Source organism: Choloepus didactylus, chromosome 2, assembly GCF_015220235.1.
Source record: "Choloepus didactylus isolate mChoDid1 chromosome 2, mChoDid1.pri, whole genome shotgun sequence".
Lineage (NCBI taxonomy): Eukaryota > Metazoa > Chordata > Mammalia > Pilosa > Megalonychidae > Choloepus > Choloepus didactylus.
In genome coordinates, this window is record NC_051308.1 from 187,711,235 (window position 1) to 187,733,891 (window position 22,657).

The 22,657-nt window shown below is 43.2% G+C and overlaps 2 long non-coding RNA genes across 2 annotated transcripts; both read right to left on the reverse strand.

Annotated features, from left to right (window-relative positions):
* Window positions 1-4,149: 4,149 nt before the first annotated feature.
* On the reverse strand, window positions 4,150-16,068 carry LOC119527248. Its single transcript, XR_005215351.1, has 4 exons — window positions 12,270-16,068; window positions 10,764-10,818; window positions 5,257-5,300; window positions 4,150-4,931 (listed from the first exon to the last, which is right to left on the reverse strand). It is a non-coding gene; the product is annotated as an uncharacterized LOC119527248 (long non-coding RNA).
* Window positions 16,069-19,172: 3,104 nt separating this feature from the next.
* LOC119527249 lies at window positions 19,173-22,420 on the reverse strand. The gene is made up of 2 exons (XR_005215352.1): window positions 22,236-22,420; window positions 19,173-19,889 (listed from the first exon to the last, which is right to left on the reverse strand). It is a non-coding gene; the product is annotated as an uncharacterized LOC119527249 (long non-coding RNA).
* Window positions 22,421-22,657: the final 237 nt, after the last annotated feature.

The following is a 22,657-nucleotide window of genomic DNA, read 5'->3' on the forward strand; positions in this document are numbered from 1 at the left end:
GCAAGGTTTCCTGGGAGGGAGTTGGTTAGGAATATAGGAAAGATGGTGTAAATGGAAGCATGTAATGTATTACATGGCAAACACCTTTATATTCTCTAGAAGTGGCTAAGTATGAGTGCCACAGCTTTGGGGTTGGGCAAAACTGGATTTGCATCCCTGACCTCTCAGCCTCACTCACCTCTTCTATAGAATGGAGTCAATGACACCTCCTCCCAGGAGGTAGTGGAATCCACATAAAATGATACAGGTAAAGTGACTGCACACAGCAGAATTCCATAAATATTAATCCCTCTCCCAGCCACATCAGAGCCCTGAGGCTGAGAATTGCATTTGTGGACTCCTACCTATATTAAAAACATATAGGAAAAAGAGGAGCATTCTATTGATCACTGATTCATCTCCCAGTCAAATGTCATGCAATGTTTTTTTTTTTTTTTGAGAAGCAAAAATATTGTATGAAATGGTTTTTAAGGGAAATAAAATAGTAGGAATAGAGAGGATGCTTTAAAAAAAAAATTCCTCTCTCTTTTTTCCTGCCTTCAAAAAAAAAACCAAAAAATTTGCTTCTAGAACATCAAACGTTCCTCAAAGAATCAACAATATTTTTTGATGATGGAAGTATGAATAATCAAACATATGGATTACATTTCCTTAAATTATTCAGAGCCTAAAACCAGGAGGGAAAGGAGGGTGCTAGTAAAAATGTTTTTCACATTTTATTAAAACCTCAAGTTCCAAAGAATAATTTTATGACTATTACACACACACACATACACATTTCCCCTGTCCAACTGTCAAGGAAAAAAAGTGAACACTCTGAACAATTTTTTTTCCCTGGTGAGCTCTGATTATTCAGCACCAGCCTGATTCGTATAAATAAATGGACCAAAAATCAGTTTGGCTCTCAAGTTCTACTAACTTACCAGCTGTATGAACTTGAGCAAGTCATTTAAACTCTCTGAGCTTGGGTTTCCTCTGTTGAATGTGGGAATAATAGCCCCTACTTCAAGGATGATGGTAAAGATCAAATAGACTGCAATGTGTGAACACATCTTGGCAACTAAACTGTCAGGTGGGTGTAAGTAATAGAAATTGCTCCAGGAAGACATCCTGCCTCGACAGGCAGAACAGTGCATGGCAATGGTTGAAGAGCCTGACACCTTCATTCAAATCCCTGCTTTGCTGATCATAAGCTGTATGTCCCTGGGCAGGTTTCTAACCCTCGCTGTACCCCATTTACTTATTTGTAAAACGGAATGATGCTGAAAATAATAGTGCCTACCTCATACAATGGTAAAGAGGATTAAAATAGTAAATATTTATAAAACATTTAGGATAGTGCCAGTGTTTGTTTTAAAAGAGATAGATAGTGAGAAGAAGGAAGGCAGGGAGGGAGGGAGAGGAGGGGGGAAAGAAAACGTCCCACCAAAGTTCTATGCTAGGAATGTCATCATTTAGTCCTTGACACTGGAATTTATCCTTTTTGAAAATGCAAACCCTCTTGGAAAACAACACAGCAATTCAGAGTCAATGGGTATTTATTGAGCATGTATTGTATGTAAAGTGGTATGTTACATCATTTAACCCTTTGGAAAATCTCTTGGCTCCTTGGGGTGGGGGTAAAAAATAGGAAAAAGATGGAAAGGGTAGCTAGAGAGAGAGAGAGAGGAGGAAACAAAACAGCCTCATCCCCTACTGTGACTTAGGTTTGGACAGACTCGGGGCCATATGTTAGCTCTGCCAGTTACTAACTGCGTGACCTTGGGAAGGTATTCACCACTCTTGAGTTTCACATTTTTTATCCTTGAAAAATGGGGATAATGACAATAAGGTAGTATTTGTGGGGATAGAGTGAGACAATGTGCATGAAACATCTAATTTCCCTTCTCTTCCACTCTACGTTTTGGTCACGTATGCCTCTCCTGAATCCTCCATGACTTCCTGCACTGGCGAGATCAGCACTTGATGGAAATGCCTTGTTAAAGGCAGCATCTAGAGGACTGGAGGCAGAGTTCCCAGAAGAGGAAATAGGTTTGCCACTAACTTTCTCTGTACAATAAAAAGACAATTTTCTTGAAGACCACGTTCTGCTAACTCATAAGAAGCGCATTTCCTCCCCGTGACATCTCTGATCAGTTTCAGTCCAACAGTAACCAAGTGACTAACTCTTCCTCCAGAGGCAAAGAGCCAGAACTGGTGTCTGACATCTCCCTAGCCTCTCATTGCAGAGATGATTTTTGCCGGATACTGGTTCTCGGAGGAAATGGGAGAGAAATTTGGCTTTGGCTTCAACAACTCAACCAATAAAGGAGGCAGGAAAAAAGCTGAGTGAGAAAGAAAGAATACAAAGCCCTCTTCCTGGATTCTGGCAGATGCCAAAGGAAGAATTAGTGAGTAATTTTGCAGCCTGAAGTCCAAAGGCTGCAGCTGGAAGTTTGTGCCAAGAAGGCAGCAGCGACAGCGGCGAGTGCTGGGAGAAGTGGGTGGCTCCTGGCCAGCCTCAACCGGATGGGGGACAGCTCAGTGTGAGTCAGGGGCCTGCTCTTGCTCTGCTCCAAGGGTCTCCTGCAGGGCACAGCCATTCAGACAGGCCTCCCACAAATGGAGCTTTTTCCTGAAAAGATTCAGGTGGCCTTTAATGGGGCAGAGGGGTACATCATCAGTGGGCATTACATGGAGATGATAGAAAAGTCCTGTGGTCCAACCACAAGCCTGCACAGAAAATCAGGACCCAGACAGTCAAGGCTGCAGGTACTAGGCTTGTGCCCAACGTTGTGGGCTGCCCAACTTCCACACTGATAATGACACCAGCTATCGTTTATTGAGAGCCTGCCAGATCCCTTCATTGTGCTAAGTGCAAGCCAGCTCCAAAGCCCGTATGTCAAATTACTAAGAGTTGTGATCCCCATGGAGCACAGTGAAGCTGGGGAAAAATTAGGTAAGCCATTTCCCCTCCCATTACCTCAGTTTCCCCCCTGAAAATGGGGTTGATATCTGCCCACAGTTATTTTGAAAAGGACTGCAGCACAGTGATTCAAAGTCCAGACTTTTGAGTCAGAAAGATCTGGGTTTGAGTTCCAGCTCTGCCTCTAATTAGCAGTGTGGCCTTGATTAAGTTTATTAGCCTCTCTGAGCTTCAGTTTCTTCATCTGTTATGGGGATCACAAGAAAACCAACCTCAAAGGGTTTTGAAAAGATTAAATGAGTTAACATATAAAACTGCTTCATCATTTGTAAATCAGAGAAAATAATACACTATATATCTCTCATTGTGAAGAATACATAGCATTAAAAATGGCTTATACCCCATGGTAAACATATAGAAAGTACCAGAGAGTATGATCATAGAGATGAAAAGTAGAGTGTGGGTTACGAGAAGTGGGGGAAGTGGAAAGGAGGAGTTAATAAGAAATGAGTGTAGGGTTTCTGTTTGGGGTGAAGGGGAATTTCTAGTAGTGGATGGTGGGAAGTTGATGGCATTGCAACAGTGTGAATGTGATTAACCCCACTAAATGGAGTGCTTGGGAGGGGTTGGAATAGGAAGATTTCTGCTGTATATATGTTTCCGCAATTGAAAAAAAAAGACAGTCTAAATAGATAATGACAATTAAATGCCATAGATGATCCTGGATGAGATCTCAGAATAGAGGAGAAAAAGCTCAAAAGAACACAATTGGGACATAGAAAAAAATGAAATATAGAATGTAGGCTTTACATCAATGTTAAATTTCTTGAATTTCTTAACTACACTTAATGTGATTACATAAATGAATATTCTTGTTCACAGGAAATGTATATGTGAATTATATTATTTGTTCAAGGATGTGTGCAACTTGCTCTCATATGTTCAGAAGACAGAGCAATAGATGATGGATGATAGAGAGAGAGGGAGGGAGAGAGGGAAAGAAAGAAATGTTAAAGTGACAAAATATTCAAGTTGGTAGATCTGGGTATCGGTGGAGGGGGGTTGGGGTAGGCTGGAGTTCTGTGTATGGGGTTTGTGTTATTTTTGCAACTGTCCTGTAAGTTTGAATTTATTTCAAAATAAAAAGTAAAAAAAAAAAAAAAAAAATACCTATTGTTACATTCTCCCCCCTCCCCCAAAAATAAATGGCTTATATTTCTCCCAGTGAGTTGGTCCTCAGTGAATCACAGTTCACAGTTATTATAATTTGTATCAAATGAATCATTATATGAAAAGTTATTGGTAAATTTTAGGGTGCCGTTTTTGGTAAAATATATTATTTATTAGACTCAAGCAAGGCAATAAACATGGTATTAATATGATTATAACTGCCACTTTAAATCACTTGATCTAAGTTCTTTTTCATGAGAATCATGAGAAGGTTAGCTTACATTAGGGTTCCCAACCTCAGACCTTTGGACTCAAAGGGTCCAGGAAGGTGATGAAGGAGATGAGAGAGGGGCACCTAGAGGTATTTCCAATATTCCAAAAGGTAAGGAAAACCATACTCTTGTTGATAATGAGACCTCAACAAATCTCCTAGAAAATCAAGTGTCTTTGCTTTAGGCTGGGATTGTAGCAACTTGGTATAGCATCACTGGTTAACTACTGTTCATCAAAATCTCTAATTGGCTATCAGTACCAAGGGGCTCTGGTTCCAGGCTGCCTAAGTTTGAATCCTTGGCTCCCCACTTACCAGCCATGTAACCTTGGGTAAGATATTTAATGTTTCTGTTCTTCAGTTTCTTCCTCTGCAAATTGGGAATAGCAACATTGGGTAACAATAGCCGCATAAAGAATAATATATGTAGAGCCCTTAGAATACTGTGTGGTCCATAGTAATTGCTCCATAACATGGGCTCTTTTGCACTAACATTGATACTTGATTTCAGGAAACACCTCCCCAGATCCAAATGTGGCTAGTCAATGGTAACAGTTGGAAGTATGTTGAGAGTGAGTTTCAGTGCTAGAGAAGGAAGAGAATGCACAATTATTGGGAGTGTATGAGGCACTGGACACAAAATTAGGTGAACAGATCCTATAGAATCTGTTCCACCACAAAGTGAGGTGAGTATTCTACAGAGGAGCAACTGAGGTTCAGGGCCAAGCCAATCAGTTAGCAAGTGGCAGAACCAAGATTCCAATCCAGTCTTTCTGACCCCACAGCCTAATTCTTTTAATTCTACCATGGGGATCCCAGGAAGAAACATAAATTAAAGGGTGTACTTCTTGGACAACATGGGGAAAGTCCCTAGTCTAGCACTGCAAACACTTAGTAAAAAGGGCATTACCTTCCTGTCCTGATCTTGGCACCACTGAGAAGCACTTCTGCGCACTGTTGGGAGAAAAAGATGTCAGAAAATTCTCCCTCCCCTGGCAGGCTCCAGCTTCCCTCAATATCCTTGGGATCCACACCCATATTTATGGTGGTAGCATACTCAAACAGCTCTGAGAGGCCCTGGGTGAAAGTCAAACTCCCCATCTTGAAGGGGGCAGAGAAACAATTTCTGTTTCCCAACCCACTTGGACTGGACCTTTGATGACAGTATTCAACCCAAGATTTGAGTAAGTAGCTAAGAATGACTGGCACCCCATTCTCATTCATTCATTCACTCTATAAACACACACTGAGCTCCTTCTCTGTCCCAGATTCTATGCTAGGTGCTGGGGACATGGAGTCAGTGTCACCAAGAGTGCTCAATCTTTCAGGGACACAGACAAAGATAACAGATGGTAGCATTCATTGCTTTAATGAACGTAGCCACAGGAGGCCACCTAGCACCCAGGTGTCTGACCCTTCTCCTAGAGGAGTTGTGAAGAGACTCCTGAGGGAGGCAGTGTTTTTCAGGACAGCATGTAGAAAGGCATGAAATCATGAAGGACTGAAATGGAGTGTGGTATGGCTGGAGCGTAAAGTGAGATTTGCAGAGGGCTGAGCAATGAGCAGTAAGATGAAGAAAGACCTCGAAAAAATGCTCAGGTCAGGAGCTGAGATATTATCCTTGGAGCACTGAAGAACCTTAAGAATGGCATGATCAGATTCAGCAAGTTTCATCTGTACCATTTCCTGGTTTGACCCCACCCCACCCCACAATCTCAGTATTCCTTGATGCTGGAATTTCACCCTAATAATAGCCATTGATATTGTTTTCTAAGCACCTACTAGTTAGGGCACTGTGCTGACTGCTTTACATGAACTGTCACATTTAATCATCACAAAAAAAACAGAGGGTAAATACTGTTACTGGATCTACTTAATGGATGGGAAAGTGGAGCCTGAGATGTTATGTCACTTGCCCAGGGTTCCACAGCTAGCAAGCAACAGATCTGGTATGGAAACCCAAGTCTGTCTGAATCCAAATAGTTTGCTTACAAATGCAGAGCCATGAGTGATTACTTGCATTTAAAGGATGATTTGTGAACCCAGAAATATGGAGAAAACAAAAGTGAGAACACCCTCTCCACCCCTATTGCAATTCCTGTTCCACTGGATTGGCATGAAATTACCCCTAGAGCTAGAGTGGGGTGGGGGTGGGGGGCAGAGGTATTATGCATTCACTACATAAACATTAAATAAAGAAATCGAGGCAATAATGTCAATATTTTCCTTTTAAACCACAGACCTTGAATAAGCCAAGTAACCTTTCTGAGCTTCAGTGTTCTCGCACTGGAATTGACAAACTCTAAAATCGTTTCAAACTTGAGTCCCTGTGACTCATCTAGACTTTTTTTTTTTTTTTTTTTTTTTTTGAGTGCAGTTGAGGCTTTTCTAGAAGATTTTGCCTGTATATTATTTCACAACAAGACTTGTCTAGCCCACATTTTAGCAGTCTCATATTTCTCCCCAAGGGAATCTTAAGAGGTTTCTAATTGATGGCCAAAGCTATATTAAAAATCAAAGAGGAGAGCAATTGTTTTTCCACCCAGGCCACAGAAAGAAAAAAAATAATAATCATTAAAATACTGCTCCCTTGTTAAGTAGGTTTAGAAAAATGGATTTTGGCTCAACCTTTTAATCCAGTGCCTTTATGTGCTCTGATTGCAAGGACATGGGGCTGTTTCTCTTATGGAGGAATCAATCGTGTGGTATAGCAGTTAGAGGAAACCCTCTCTGGACCTCACTTTCCTCCTCTGTAAAATGGAGACTTTTCACAATGCTTGCTCTGCCTACTTCACAGCACTGTTTTGTGGGTAAAAAGAAATAATAGATGAAGAAGGTGCCAGACAAAAACAAACAGGAAGAAGATGAGTACAATGATGAAAACGGAAGCTCAATGAGGGAAAGAACTTTTTGTCTATTTTCTACCATGTAGTGTCCTGGGTCCCTGGAATAAAACCTAGCACAGAATAGGTGCTCAAACATGAATGAATGAATGAGTGAAGAGGAAGAGGAAAATTTGAAACCAGTGGGGAAGAAATCCTGTTCAATCAACAATTACATATTTAACTCTCAAGTAATTGAATCTTTACATCAACTTCCTGAATTAGGCATTACTATTCTCATTTTTCCAGATTAAAAAAACTGGATTGGCAACAGATGTGTTACTGCCATTCAACAATTTTGCAAATTTCTTTCCCTTTTTCACCACTCACCACAATGTGCATCTATTTAATTTTATTTTTGCCCCTGTAGTGGGTTGAATAGTGGCTTCTCAAAATCTATGCCCATGCACAACCTGTGAATGACTTTAGTTGGAAAAAGGGTATTTGCTGGTGTGATTAAACTAATGGTCTTGAGATGACATTATCCTTGACTAAGATGGGCCCAACATCCATTCACAAGTGTGACGGGACAGGACAGGAAGGGATGGGACGGGAAGGAAAGAGAAGGAAAGGGAAGAGAATGGATGGGAAAGGGATGTGAAGAAGCCAGCAGAGGTTAGAGTGGCATGTCTACAAGCCAAGGAACACGGAGGATTTTTGGCAGCCGCCAGAACCCAGAAGGGAGACATGGAACGATTCTCTCCCAAAGCCTCCAAAAGGAACCGATTCTGCCGAACCTTGATTTCAGACTTGTGACCTCCAGAACTATAAGCCACCCAGTTTATAGTAATTTGTTACAGCAGCGACAGGAAATTAATTCCCCTTTATTTGCACTCCCACCCCCAACTAGTCTTTAAGGGCTATTCTATTTTGCTCTCTCTTTTGTATCTAGTGTATAGAAGTGCCAGGATCAAGGAAGGAGCTCGGCAAATAATATTTGTTGAATAAACAAGGGCATGACTAGCCAAATATCAGATGCTTGAAGCCAGAAAAGACTCTTGACTGGGAGCAACAACTCCTAGGTTCTCTGCTTTCCTACTCTCACCTGGGACTAATAGCACAACTCTCTGTAAAGTTAATTATGTTTCTGGAGGATTTGTCCAGTGGGAGGAAAGTCTAGAGGAAAGGGGAAAGGGAATTGAGGGGATGAAAGTGTCCATCTCCCTGTCCATAAAATGGGCATAGGGCCTCCTCCCCAGGAGCCTTTGCAGCTGATGCCATCTTTACAGACCAACACGGGTATGCAAAATAGGGGTAGGGTAGGGTGCCCTGCCCAAGGGGAGAAAGCTCTTCCCAGTATTCCAGGACCCATCCCACTTAGGCACACTGGTTCCAGGTTTCTGCATCCTGTTTCCTCCTCTTCTTCTCCCCCCTACCTTTCTGCCACCTCTTCCCACTTCTCTAGAAGCTACACCAAGGTTCCTTGTACTGTCCTGATCACTGGATCCCTCTGCTGAAGAAAAGGTAGCCGGAGCTGGCCCAGACATCTCAATGTTTTGGGCTGTCAGGTGCCAGGTAGACACAGCTGTCTCCAGGTCATGGGACTCAGGAGCTTGGGCCCCCCATGTCCCACCCCTCCCCTACACCTCCTGGGCACCCAAAGCAGAGCCCCGCCCCTCTCCAAACTTATGGCTAAGATCCTCCTCATCCACTTAACGTCCACTTAACCATCTAGGCATCTAGGATAGTTCTAATACATAATTGTTACTCGAAATGTCACTTTACCTGCCCTTTTTACTCTTTTCCAAAAGAAGGTCATCCATCTTTGCATTCATTCTTCTAATTCATTAAGTGATGTATGAAGTGCTTAACATAGTGTGAAAGACCAGTAAGTGCTTAATTAAGGCCAGTTGCTAGTTTTCATTCATTGAGCAATTACAGTATCTGTAATCACTAGTGATCAGAGAATCTGAGAGCAGTAAGGGAGCTTCAAGATCTAGTAACCCAGCCCTTAGTCCTTCAAAAGAGGAAATAGAAGCTCAGAGAAGGCAAGGGATTTGCTTGAGGTCACACAGCTAGTAAATTCAGATTTAGGATTCCACTCTCAGCCTGGTGCTCATTCTCTTGATGATTCATCAAACCTCAGGCAGCAGTGATAATGATTAAACCAATATTCCCTGATACCCACCACACTTAAAGTAGCACTGGCCCTCAAGGGCCCACCACAAAGGTGGGCAGACGGAAGAAATTACAAGACAGGCATTTAGGAAGCAGTTCCTTTCCAAATCAAATGCATTTTTGCTGCTGCACTCTAACACTCATATCCTAAAAATTGTTACTTAACATGCCTGCCACATCCTAACATGACTCACTCTATTTGAAATCTGGACGGTTTGGGTGGTGTTTCCCAACAGCCAGGGACAGTACAGTGCTTTGGGGCAGTACCACAGGCAGCCCTGTGACCTCAGGCCAGAGCCTCTACCTCCCAGGCCTCCCGCCTGCAATGGCTTCAGAGCCAGGGCCTTGACCTTGCTGGCGGCTGGATCTGTTTCTGATAAGGTGTAGCAAATTTCTAAATCTTAGCTGTGGGATGGCATTTGCTCCTCACAGAAAAAGAGCAAGAGGCCCAGGAGGTTCCAATTGATTCCAAAGTAGAACCAGCTGTTGGAATCCTGCAGCACTGATTAGGGAAGTTCACTTCCAGGTTGCGGTTTTCAGTTGACAGAGCCCCTTCTTGCCCCCAACCCCGATCCAGTGCTGAGAGCGAAGCCTCTGGAAGTTGAAATCTCTGCAGCCATTCAGCTAGAGCTGGAAACCAGGCAGGGGCAGGAAGAGGGTCTAGAAACAGTAGCTTCTATCTCTTAAGTACCTACTCTGTGCCAGACACTGTAAAGTTAGGTGCTTCATAAATATGATTTCCAATCCTTACAACTACGTAGCAACACTGACATTCTCATATTTACAAACGAGGAAAAAGAGATGCAGAGAGTGATCGTAAAAATTACCATTTTTCTACCTAAGTTACAGTACATGTGAGTGCTTGCTACACACCATACATTCCTGAAGCACATTACATATCATCAGCTAATTTTATCATCTCATCAACCCTATGGTCCAGGCATTTTTATTATCCCCATTTTATAGATGAAGAAACCGTGGCAGGAAAGTTAAGTCACTTTTCAATGCCCTTTAGCTTACATGCTCAGTTCACACAGCAATTAGTGCTTGAGCTGGGATACAAACACAGGTCTTTCTAACTATAAAATTAGTAATAATAAAATAACAGCTACCAATTGTTGTGGATTTACTAAATGCCACACGCTGCGCTAAAGCTTTTAGTTTTTTAACACATTACCTGATTTAATTCTCATGACAATTCTGTGCTGTGTGCCCTATTTTCACCTTTTACAAATGAAGAAACCGAGGCTCAGTAAAGAAAAGAATCAGAATGTGAATGCAGGTTCATCCTACTCCCGAGAGTTAGTTTCTAATCACTACTCCCCCAAGCGTCCCGAGTGCTCATATCACTTGAGTTGAGTTTCCAAATTTTCTATTTTTTGGTATAATTTTATATTATGGAAAACTGGGAACTAACCTTCAACTTGGCTTCAGGTTTCTTCGAAAGTTCTGTCATTCTTTCCAATATCAACCTTCAAAAGTCAAAGTAAAAATGTATTTGCAATTTGAACCTTGCCATGTAAGCTATAAACAGACCATTAGTTTAAACTAGTGTTGATTTTGTAGACTATAAAGGATGAAATGAGTTTGATATTTACTAAGCTAGAGGAACATGAGGTTTATGGTTTTTAAGCTGCTTGGAGGAGGCTTACTAAAATTTTCCCTTGTAAAAAGTCAGAATGAATAATACCTTTGACACTGTATGTTTTATATTCTTAAATTGAGGTCCACCTGGACTCACAGATATCCTTTAAAGCAATATGAAATTGACATATCTGAAAGGGACTATAATGCCTAATTGCCTATCTCATCAACCAATCCACAGACACTAACCTACTGAAGCATCTGTGTCCACTGGACAGTCTCCAGAAGCTTCCAGTATGGTTAGACTTGTTTGTTAAATTTGCATAGATGTATATGTATACATATAGTCATACAATCTTTCATTTAATAAATATTAATTAAATGTCTTTGTGTGCCAGGCACTATGGTAGGTGCTGGGCACACAAGGGTCATCTACAAGGGAAGCCAGGCAAGAAAATGCTGCATCAAGGTCAGCACTGGATGCCACTGGAGCAAATGGAGGCCTCTAATCCAGGCGTGGTAGAGTAAATAACAGGAAAGTTTTCAGGAAAGTTTTCCAGAGGAAGTGCCGGCAAACAGATAAGGATGAGGTGGAGTTAACTTGAAGAGATATAAGCAAGAATTCCAGGTAGAGGGAGGAGTTTTGCAAAGGTCTTGAGGGGAGGGAAACATATTTGCTAAGTGCTGTCAAAAAGAGATAAATGCCACTATCAGAGTTCATAAAGGGGTGGTCCATTTGGATTCAGTGGTCAGGAAAGGTTTACTGGAGAAGCTGGAGCTTGAATGCTGAATATTTAGGTGGCAGATGGGGAGGGGTGAGGGAGCTGCACAAGCAAAGGCACAAATTGCAGAAGTCACGTTGAAGGGCCAAGAAGACCCACCATCCTGAAGCAAAGTGCACACACCACCACAACCACCAGCATGGCTAGCACTCACATAGCACTTAGAACACACCTGGTCCTAGTTAGGAGCCCATTCTCCATGGGCCTCTCACATTTCTGAATGCTTTGCAAGCAGAGGCACTGTCTTTGTTCCCGACTATCTTCTCAAGGATGTTTCTATCCCGAACAGCCTTGGAAAATAGAAATAATGTCTCCCTCTAGAATAGAGGACAGGTTTGCTTGCAGCCCATTAAAAAACATTTGGGTTCCCTGAGCTCAGATTTCCTCTCCACCATGCAACCCAGAGTTGCCAGACGTCATCTGACCTGCTTCACATCATCCTGCAGGTATTGGGGATCAGGGAACAGGTGTAAGAAAATGCTGATTCTCTGGCTACTGCTATTGCCACGAGGAATTAAATCTCTGACTTGGCATCCATGAAATTGTGTCAGACTCACCTATTAGTTTGCAAGTGGGGCAAAATCTCAGACCCCATGCAGTTCTTGAAAGTCCTGTTCTACGTGCTTTTCCAGAGCCAACTCGTTTAATCCTCTGAAAAATCCTATGAGATAGAAACTATTATTATCACTATCTGGGCAGGAAAAATAAAATTAAACAGCTCAAAAAGTAGGCTGGTGTTAGATAATGAAGGGTCTTGTGAGCCTGGCTAAGGAGTTTGAACTTCACCTATTCAGCAGTCACGGAAGAATTTTGAACAGAAGAGGGATAAAAGGAAAAGAGCACTGTCCAAAAGCTTCTGTGGTTATGGTCTATTAAATGGATTGGGCTGGGGGGAAATCTTGCTAGGAAGTAGGCTTGGAAATATTTGGAGGCAGAATTAAGATTCAAGATGACTTCTAGAGGCTTGAAGGATGGGCTAAATGTACCCACAGTAGAATTTCATCAGGCCCTGAACAAGAATCCATAACGCCAACAACTCCAGCAAATGGTTGGGGGATATGACTTAGCAGTGGCAGCCCTTAGGGATGAGACCTACAGCTTCCAGGGAAGGACCAGGCAGCCTGGGGTGAGTGAGCAGAGCGATGTTCTGCCAAAAGGGCCACTGTGATCATCCGCTGCATGAGAAGGCCAGTGTCTGGGCTGGGAGGCGACACTCCTGCTCTGGCCAGGCTTCACTGAGAACTGACTTGTATTCAATCCTGGGCCTCTCACTATGAACAGCATGGTCACTGCTGCTATTTATTGAGCACTTGTCATGTGCCAGGCTCTGTGTCAGGCCTTTGCATTCATTACCTGATTTAAACCCCACAAGAAACCAAGGGGGCTTTATGACCCTGCATATAAGGAAACACAGGCTCAGAGAAACTTCCCCAAGCTCTCCTAACTGGTTGCTAAGGGACAAGGCCTGGATTCAAACCAAAGTCTAGTGTAATCCAGAGGGCCATGCTCTTTAGTCTTATGCTAACCGCTACTTTCTGAGGGATGTTGATAGAGTAGCACAAGTACAGAAAAAATGCTGGAGGATGAGAAAATGAGGAATCACGGGAGTGAGGAACCATGGCACTACTCAGGGAAGAGATAGATGTTTATGAATGAGAAGCCAAGTCACACGGACAGCACAAGAGGTGTTCCAATATCTAGGGGCTCTCCCATGTACATACATGTGTGGTTCCTTGGGAGCACCAGGACTGACTAATCCCTCTTTTTAGAATACTCTCCCTCTGCCTCTCTGCCTGGAAAATTCTTGTGCATCCTTTAAGACCACACCCAAGCAGCACTCCCCCTGAAACCTTCCCTGACTCCTCAGGTATGCTCCTCTGGGCTCCCACAAGCCCCTGCACTTCCTCCCACCCAAGTACTTACCCTTGGTGGAGTGTGATGGGTCTAATTGTGTCCCCCTAAAAGATCTGCTCAAGTCCTAACCCCTGGTTCTGTGAATGTGACCTCATCTGGGAACAGGGTCTTTGAAGATGTAATTAGTTAAGATGCAGTTATATTGGATTAGGGCGGGCCCTAATCCAAAATTACTGTGTTCTTACAAGAAGAGACAGACAGCCAGACAGAGGAGAAAGCCATTTGAAGATAGAGGCAGAGGTTGGAATGATATATGTACAAGCCAAGAAGGCCAAAGACTGGCGGCAAACTCCAGAAGCTAGGAAGAGGTAAGGAAGGATCCTCCCCGACAGGTGACAGGTTTCTGAGGGAACATGACTCTGGAGTCACTTTAACTTTGGACATCTAGTCTCCAGAACTGTGAGACAATAGATTCCTGTTGTTTTAAGCCACCTAGTTTGTTGTGTGTTGTTAAGCAGCCCTAGGAAACCAAGACATGGGATGTTCGAGGCTCCCCAGCCTGGGAGTGCCTCAAGGGCAGAGGCCAAGTTCAGCTCTGTGCCCCCATGACCCACAGCTGCCTGACACAGAAGACAGTTGAATGAAGACAACCACAGGATCCACTGGCAAATAAGAAAGAAAGCCGTGACCCCAAAGAGACATGGAGGTCATGAAATGGATCCAAGAGGCGCTGATCTACAAAGAGGCTGGGAAGACAGAGGCCCGAGAGAAAGGCCTCGTAGGGTACCCCTAGCCCCAGCCAAGGGAGAGGATATTCTGGTAGGCAGAGCTATTCCCAGTTCCTTTAGCAGCTGTCCTCAGTGACATTCAGGCCCAGAGGGTGGAGGAACAGGAAGGAATCATCCATCTTGGGCAGCTAATGTTCTGACATCTTAACATCCTGTTCCTCGCTGGAGACTTTCCAGGCAGCAAAACAAACAGGTGCCTGGTCATGGGCGGTGTTTCTTCAGTGTCTGTGGGGCCAGTATGCCAAGGACAAATATCCCTTCCCTCTCATCTGCATGCCAAATCGAAGAACAAAAAGGTAAGACAGAAAGAGACAAAGAAAATAACGAATAAATCAGACCGCTGAACCTTTAGTATGCTACTATTTATACCTGGCGTTGAGAGAAAAATACCAAGTAACTTCATGCAGCAGAGAGTGTTCAACCCTATTCCGGTTGGGAGTCAAGCCTGTGTGAGAAGAAATCCCAGCTCCGTTTCCTACGAGCTGTGTGACATGGGCCAAGGGCTTCCTCTTGGAGCTTCTGTTTCCTCATCTATGAAAGGGGATGAAATGCTGCTCCCCTCACTGGATGGATGTGAAGATTAAATGAGACACAGCACAAGTGAAGCATTTAGCAGGAGAGTACTAGGCATGTCCCAGAACTGAATTCTTTCCCCCTTGCCTGCCGGCAGCAGTTACAGGACACAGAGAGCACAGGACCAAAAGGCCTGTGGTTAAATGGGGCTGTCCAGGGCGTGAGATGAAGAGATGGCTGTGAACGTGCTTTGTAAACTGCAAAGTGCAGGACAAATGTAAGGGACTGGGGTTGTGGTTATTAATTTTCTCATTCTGAACATCAGATTGCCATACCTAAAGAGATGTCTAAACACACAAGGGAGCGGGTTAGAAGAGCCAATGGATTGGAGCAGGCATTCAGAGCTACAGGATTCCATGAGAAGTGGCGGTGGTCGCAGGTGGGCTGGTGTGGGCCAAAAGGCTTCTTTTCCAGAGGAGAACTGGACTCAAGGGACCGAGTGTGGGTTGGCTGACTCATCCACCCTAGGAAGCCTGCCCCAGCCCTGCCAATCGGGGCACACACCTTATGGACTTTCATGATTTCCTCTCATGGTTTGGTGGGGAAACGGAAGCACAAATAGGAAATTATAATTCAGAGTGAGGTGCTTCAAGAGAGGGAATTATAGTTGTCTGCTTGTGCTGCCATATCCCTACCAAACCATGAGGTTGGGGACATGTTTCTCCATCACTGTATCCCCACTGCCCATTGCACAGCACCTATCACAGGGCAAGTGCTGAATAAATTTATATGGGGAAAGGGCAGAGGGCGAGTGTTATAAAGTCAAGCTCAAAGTCATATTTGAGCCAAAACAAAACCCTAGGAAGGTTGTCTGAGGCATCAAAGACCTAATACCTCCTAGTCTGTCAGCATTTCACCATGGAGGAAATAGGAACACTGGGTTCTTTGCTCTTAAGGCCTCCAGCTGATTGGACAAGGCCCACCCATGTTATCAAAGGCAATCTCCTTTACTTAAAATCAATGGATTGTAGGTGTTAATCACAGCTACAAAAGGCCCCCAGCAGCATTCAAGCCAGTGTTTAACCCAGCACCTGCATGCTATAACCTAGCCAAGTTGACACACAAAATTAACCATCACTCCTTCTTGGCATCTCGTGGAAAGTGCACTGTCCCCAACCCCTTCCTTCATTCCTGCACCCCATGCCTCAACCCTTATGTTCTGTCTGCTTAAAGGGTAAAAGCAGGGCTCAGCAGCCCTTCTCCTCATGAAAGTTCACTTGAAATCTTCTAATTAAACTTCTTAGTGTACCTTGAGGCCACGGTTTCCTCCCTCCCCAAGTCTGCTTCCCCTTTTCCAGTTAGGGAGTCAAAGGGGGCTTTTTAGTGTGTCTTTTCTTTTTCTGCTCCAGGCCAAAGAGAAGGAGTCTGATTTTCAGGACTTTATGGCTCCTTGTCTGTGCTCAGACCCTTATTTACGTGTTTCATAGGGGAGCTGGGAAGAATAATTGTTGCTCCCAGGAGCTTTGAAGGTCGACATGCTCTGTGGCAATAGAGGTGTCAAATGTGATGATTACCATTAATAATTATTATTAGCAGCACAGCTTAGATGTTTTAAAAGGGGGAAATAGCCCTGCAACCATTTCCCAGCTGCTGAGGCTCCTTCCATTGCTGGGTTTTGCTCTTAAAGGGGACTCCATGACAGGATGTGATGGGGTTGGGAGTTGAGCCATGGGTCAACTCTGGCCAAAGATGGAAAGAGCACACTGGTAAGTGCTCCCTATGGGCCTACCATTTGAGTATTCCTTGAGATGCCTCATCTGGCCCTGCCTGCTTCCTCTTGAGCCATTTTCCCTGGAGACTTCTGCATCAGATCATGCTGGTCTTCTTTTACTTTCCCCAGTGTGCTCTCTCCAACCCCAGGACTGTTGCACCTGCTGGTCACTCTACCTAGAAGGGCCTTCTTCCTCCAGTGACATCCACTGAACTGACTGGCATCACAGCATCCTTTGTCTCTGTTAGGTCCTGTTGGGTGCCCCGTATTTCCCTTTTGTAGCACTGATCCTCCTTTTCTGCCTTTCTTGCTAGGCTGGAAGCTCCGTGAACACAGAAACTGTATTTGTTTTGCTCACCTTTCTATCCCTAGAGCTTGGGAGAGTGCCTGACATACACTCAGCCCTGTTTACTGAATAAGTGCACAATGATGGAATGAATGGTTTGGACCACAGTATTTGACATCAGAGAAACTGTGTTCAAGTCTGTGTACCAGTTACTAGCAGTATCCTGGAGCTTTTCCTTTCTTATCTTCATCCTGAGAGGATGTCATGAGATTATAGGAAGAATATTTCACAAGGTTAGAAGACCTGAGTTCAAATCATGGTTTTACCACTCACTAGTTGTATGACCCTTAAAAGTAATCTCACTTCTTTGATCCTCAGTTTGATCATTGGCAAAATATGGATATAAATACATAACATGCAGGCTAAGTTTGGGGATCAAGAGCAAAAAGAATGGGAAATATCTTTACAAATATTAGGAACTGTTTAGATGTCAACTATTATTTGACTTTTTTCTCTCAAGTAGATTTTCTACAGGTTTTTTTCTATTTTATTTATTTCCCCCCAAAGCACCAGCTTATGAATTTATTTATGAATTCTGCTCTTTTGTTGATTTTCTAATTCACTTATTATCCTTCTATTTTTTATTGTCCTGTTTTATTTGCTTTGTTTTGATATTCATTTACTAAATTCTTAATTTAGACATTTAGTTTCTTTTCATTTATTCTTATTTTCATGTGAAAGCATGAAAAGCTATGAATCTACCTCTGACTATGGCTTTGGCTGCATCATATAAATTTTCAGATCTGGGGTTCTCATTTTTCTTAAGTGGTTGACAAATGTGTATTTAAAAAATTTCTTCTTTGAGTTAGTATTACTATTACCCTATACTATCCACAGTGTGCCTTGGTCTTACTGATCCAGAAGCTAGCGCATTACAATTTACTGTAAACAAATTTCTCTCTGACATATGTTAAGAGAAGTACAATATGGCTGAAAAAAAAAATAGAGAGTTTTTATTTTCTCATCATGAAAGCAAGAGCCACAGCATACTAGCAGCTTTTTGGCCTCAGACATTTGTCAATGGGTACATTACTAGAGTATTCTCATCCCTTCTTCCAACTCCAACAAGAACTAATGAAATCAACCATCCTGCAGAAGGAGAAGTGTTACCAACACTACTCAGTGGTTCTGACTTTCTGCCTGGGTTTGTGAATTATGTTCTCATTAGACTCTTGTTAGAGCCAGTCTTCTTTTATGGCTTAACATAAGGCCCAGTTTCTCCCTGAAACCCTCACAGACCACGTCAACACAGAAAGGTTTCCTTCTCAGATCCTTTATTTTGCCCACAAGTCTAGGACTTAGCCCTGGCTCCCAAACTAGACTGTAAGCTCCTTGAGAGTAAGACTATGTGCTATACTTCTTTCTAGCCCTCCTTTCCCCTAGCATCTAGCTTCTTGAACTAAAACAGCTGATAAAGACTATTATTGATTACAATTTTTGCAGGATAGTTCCTGAGAGAAAGTCTAACAGCAAAACTTAGGTGCACAGATTTAAAAGCAAGTGAGTAGTAAAACCAAATTGCTTTTAAAACCCTTTAAAAAGGCTGAGGTTAATACCTTGGATGCATTTATAGGAGGAGAAATACTGCTATCCTAAACATTAAGGAACTACATTTTTAGACACTGAAGAAACAAAAGTGGCATATTGATATTTATTCAACCAGCGCTATCCATAGGTTCATGTTCTGCTAAGTATGGTGATGATAGCAATGGGTCCCAAAGCAATTCTAACAATAATTTCTCACACGTGTAAAATACAATTCACAGAACTCCACGTGTGATCTCATTTGATGTTCAAGGCAAACCTGTGAGAAAGGCAAGTTTGAGACTATTACCCTCACTTTAGAAAACAGGTGTTTGGGGTTCAGAAAAGTTTGTCTAATTTGTAAGATCACAAAGCCAGAAGGCAGTTGAAATGTAATTCAAGATCAGATCTTCATATTCGCAGTCCTATATTCTTTCGACTATTGCTACTCTAAATTGACCCGAGAGCTCTTGAAATAAACCTCTGCATTCAGACATCAGCTTCAAATGACTACATGTTAGCTCACTTACTATCCATTGAATCTGTGAATGCTAGGAGGTACCAGAAGAATGTGCTCACAGACATGGAACCTGATAATTATAATAGACATGACAAATCATCTTTACTGTAGGTACAGTGAGAGAATTCAGTTAAATAATAAGGATAATAATAAATAACATTTATTGAGCACTTGCTATGTGCCAGTTTCTCTCCTAAGCACTTTGCAAATGGGTAACTCATATGTGCTTCATTGTCTAGCACATGCAAGAGCTGAAGACTCGGCAGCCATTATTATTATTAAATAAAAAAAAAAATAAAACCAGGGCTATGTTATCTGAAGAAAGGAAAGAATACTTAAATTTGGAATTTTCCAGAACCACATAATACAGGAATAACTAATCACCTGAGAGACTCAGAACAGAGGGGGAGATATTGGATTAAAGACTCGCAGACAGGGAGAGGAAGAACATTCCAGGAAGAGAAAAGGCACTTCCAAAGACTGGGGCCGAGCAGCAGGGAAGGGAAGGCGGGCATTGCTCATTGGGCAGCCAGAGACAACACACAGAAGAGGAAAAGGGAGGGGGCCTCGGCTAGAAAGCAGCAGAAGGGTGGGGCACTCCCTGTGCCTGACCCAGGCCTGGAGGGTGAGGCACAGATTTTCCAAGGCTATTTGTTTGTAGGTTACATTTTTCCTGAACAGAATCCAAATCGCTTTGTTTTCACAGAGAGCACCATAGTTTCCAAAGAAAAGAAAAAACAGACTTATGTGTCCAAGGGCTTTCCCTGAGAAATATCCTAATGGCCATGAGCCAAGACAGGGTTCCACAAGGCACTGCCCTCAGAGAGCCACAGAAAAAGACGTCTGGATCTTCTTCAGAACCTGCCAGAAAATGAGAATTGAAGTCATTCCCTTGAAAGCTTTTAAATACAAGTCATGTGCCTTGTTGGTTCTGCCCAGCCAAACCCTCCTGCTTAGGTCCCCAGGACATGACATGCAGGTGAAAACTTCTGTGCGTTGGCATGTTCTGTCCCTTCTGCCTGATAGGCCCTCGTCTTCTCTGTCTGGCAGAATCCTGCTCTTTCTGCAAGACCAGCCTAAAGGCTCCTCCTCTGGGAGCCTTTCCTGGCGGCCTCCCCAGCCCGACACATCAGCCCCATGAGTGGCTTTGACCTCAGTGTTCCTACACAGCCTGCACCCACCTCTACTTGCAATTATCTCCCTGTCTTGTGATTACAGCTCTCTTCCCCCCACCCCTGGCCTTCTCTTTCAATGCTGTGAGCCAAGAGCAAGGAGGTAGGAGCAGTCTACCCAGGGTGCAGGTAATAAGGGGTGCATTAACTTAAAAAACTAAGGTAAAACTTACAAAGAGTCGGTCTGCTTTTTACCATCACCATGTGCAGGCAATTCTAAACAAAGCCAGGAATAAAATGCTCTTTCCCATCAGAACAGATGCCCCACCCCTGCTTGGTATGACACTCCTGTGAACACTTTCCAATTCCTTCTGCCCAGGAAAAGAATATGTTATCAGGGAACTCACTAAGGCCTACTAGTCCCATGCTTTATCTCCCATCTTCCTAACAACCTTTAGCATATGCATCTCTACTTGGCTACTTATCAGATGAAGAAACTGAGTCTCAAAGTAGTTAAATGATTTGTGCAGGGTGCCACCACAAGGCAGTAGTCGAGGGAAATTTGAACCGAGGTCTGTGTAGCCCAGCATCTGTGCTGATTCCCCTGGGCTACCCTGCCTCCCCTCTGTGAGTCCTTTGCCCTGTGCCTAGATCATCATGCCTGCTCAGTATTGGGTGCTAGAATCCTTAAGGAGCTCAAAACCTGATAGAGAAAGGAACTCATGCAACTCACCATGATTTAGCTTAGCCTGTGACAAGTGGCTTTAGGAATAAAGCAGGTGAACTACCATCCCACCACCACTGCCACCACTGCTGCTGCTGCCTCATTGTGGATTTAAGTCTGTAGATGCAAGGGGTTGGGGGTCACTAAGGGAAGTAATTAGTTCTGATTCAACTCTTCCTTTTATTAGGGGCTGTTCTGAACACCATACACAGGCTTACCTGCTTGGGTCTTACTATAAACCTCTGAGGTAGGTCTCAGTATTCTGAGTTTTCAGGTGATGCTCAGAGAGGTTAAGTGCCTTACCCAGGGTCACACAGCATCTGGTATCCAGTAGAGCAGGGATTTGAACAGAGGCCTATCTAACTCTGAAGCCCATGCTCTGGCCACAGCAGCACCCTGATAAGGAGGGATTGAATACGACCACATGTGAGGTTGTCCCAGAAACTAGGAAATATTATAATGACAAAGAGGATGAGGAAGAAGAAGATAATTGCTTTTTTTTTTTTTTTTTTTGGCATTTTATAATTTACCAGATGCTTTCTCATCCATTATCTTATTAATCCCTATGAATTTGGCAGGGCAGGGATTATCTCCATTTTACAAATGAAAAAATGGAGGCCTTAGCAAAGTTATGTGATTTGCCTTAGGTCACACTAGCTCTTTGCAGAGAGAGTCTGCAGTTAGTCCTGAAGTGACTTTATCACACTATCTGCTCATTATCACATGCAATAAACAAGTACATTTGCATGCCATCTGATTCTTAAAAGAATCCAGGGAGGTAGTTGGGCAAGTCTGACCCTCCCCAATTTATGCATGAAGAAATGGAATTCAGAGATGCTAAGGAACACACCCAAGTGGTGAAACTGGGACTAGAACTTGGGCCTTTGGATCAGCACACACCTTGCCTCTCCATCATATAACATAGAACAAATCATTCACTTATTTATTCAGCACCAAACTCGGGCAAAGTCGACAACCACTTGCGAGTGGGTCTATCCCTAAGAAGCCCCCATGCGTGTGTAGGAAGTCCAGGTTCCCCCTCCCTCTAACTGTTCTCAAACCTCCTCCACTACCTACCACCACTACCAAATCTTGATATTAAAGCACAACTCTCTCATACCCTTAAGCCTTAAGTCTACTTTGCCAATGAAAAGCAAAGAATGATCAAATAGTCAACCCTTCCTTACATGATAGCACTTTGAAGCTGGGTTCTATATCCCTCTCTCTCCCCTTTGCTCTCTGCCTTTTTTCCCCCCTAGTTCCAAAGAAAGGTATAAAATTGCTCCTCTAGCATGCACATTTCAAGCTTTCTAGCCCAAACCATATAATTACAAAAAATAAAAAAGGTAAATTTAAGGCTGAATGACTTACCAAGCAAGAATATGTATTATGCAGTGTCCAGCCAGAGTTCATTTCATTCTGAAAATCAGAAGTTATTGTCTGCCTTGTTTCAGGCGTACTGTAAGCACACAGTTGACATCCCAGCAAGACAAGGCAGTGTGGTGAGAAAAGTCCGGGCTTGGGAATTACTGTGATCTACAAGAGAGAACTGAAGCTCAAATGGTGAGGAAACACACAGGTCACGTGACTCGCCACAGAGTTGGAAGTGAAGACGGAAGCTGAATCCAGGTCGCTGCCTTCACACCCCTTCCTTGCACTTTTAAAGGGTATATTTATACACTCCCCAGACTAAGAGCAAAGCCAAGAGGCTGAAACTGTGCCTTGGAGCCCAGGGCTCCTCTGCTCTCCCTCCATGATCCTGGGTCCCATAATCAGTATATTATAATAGGTGC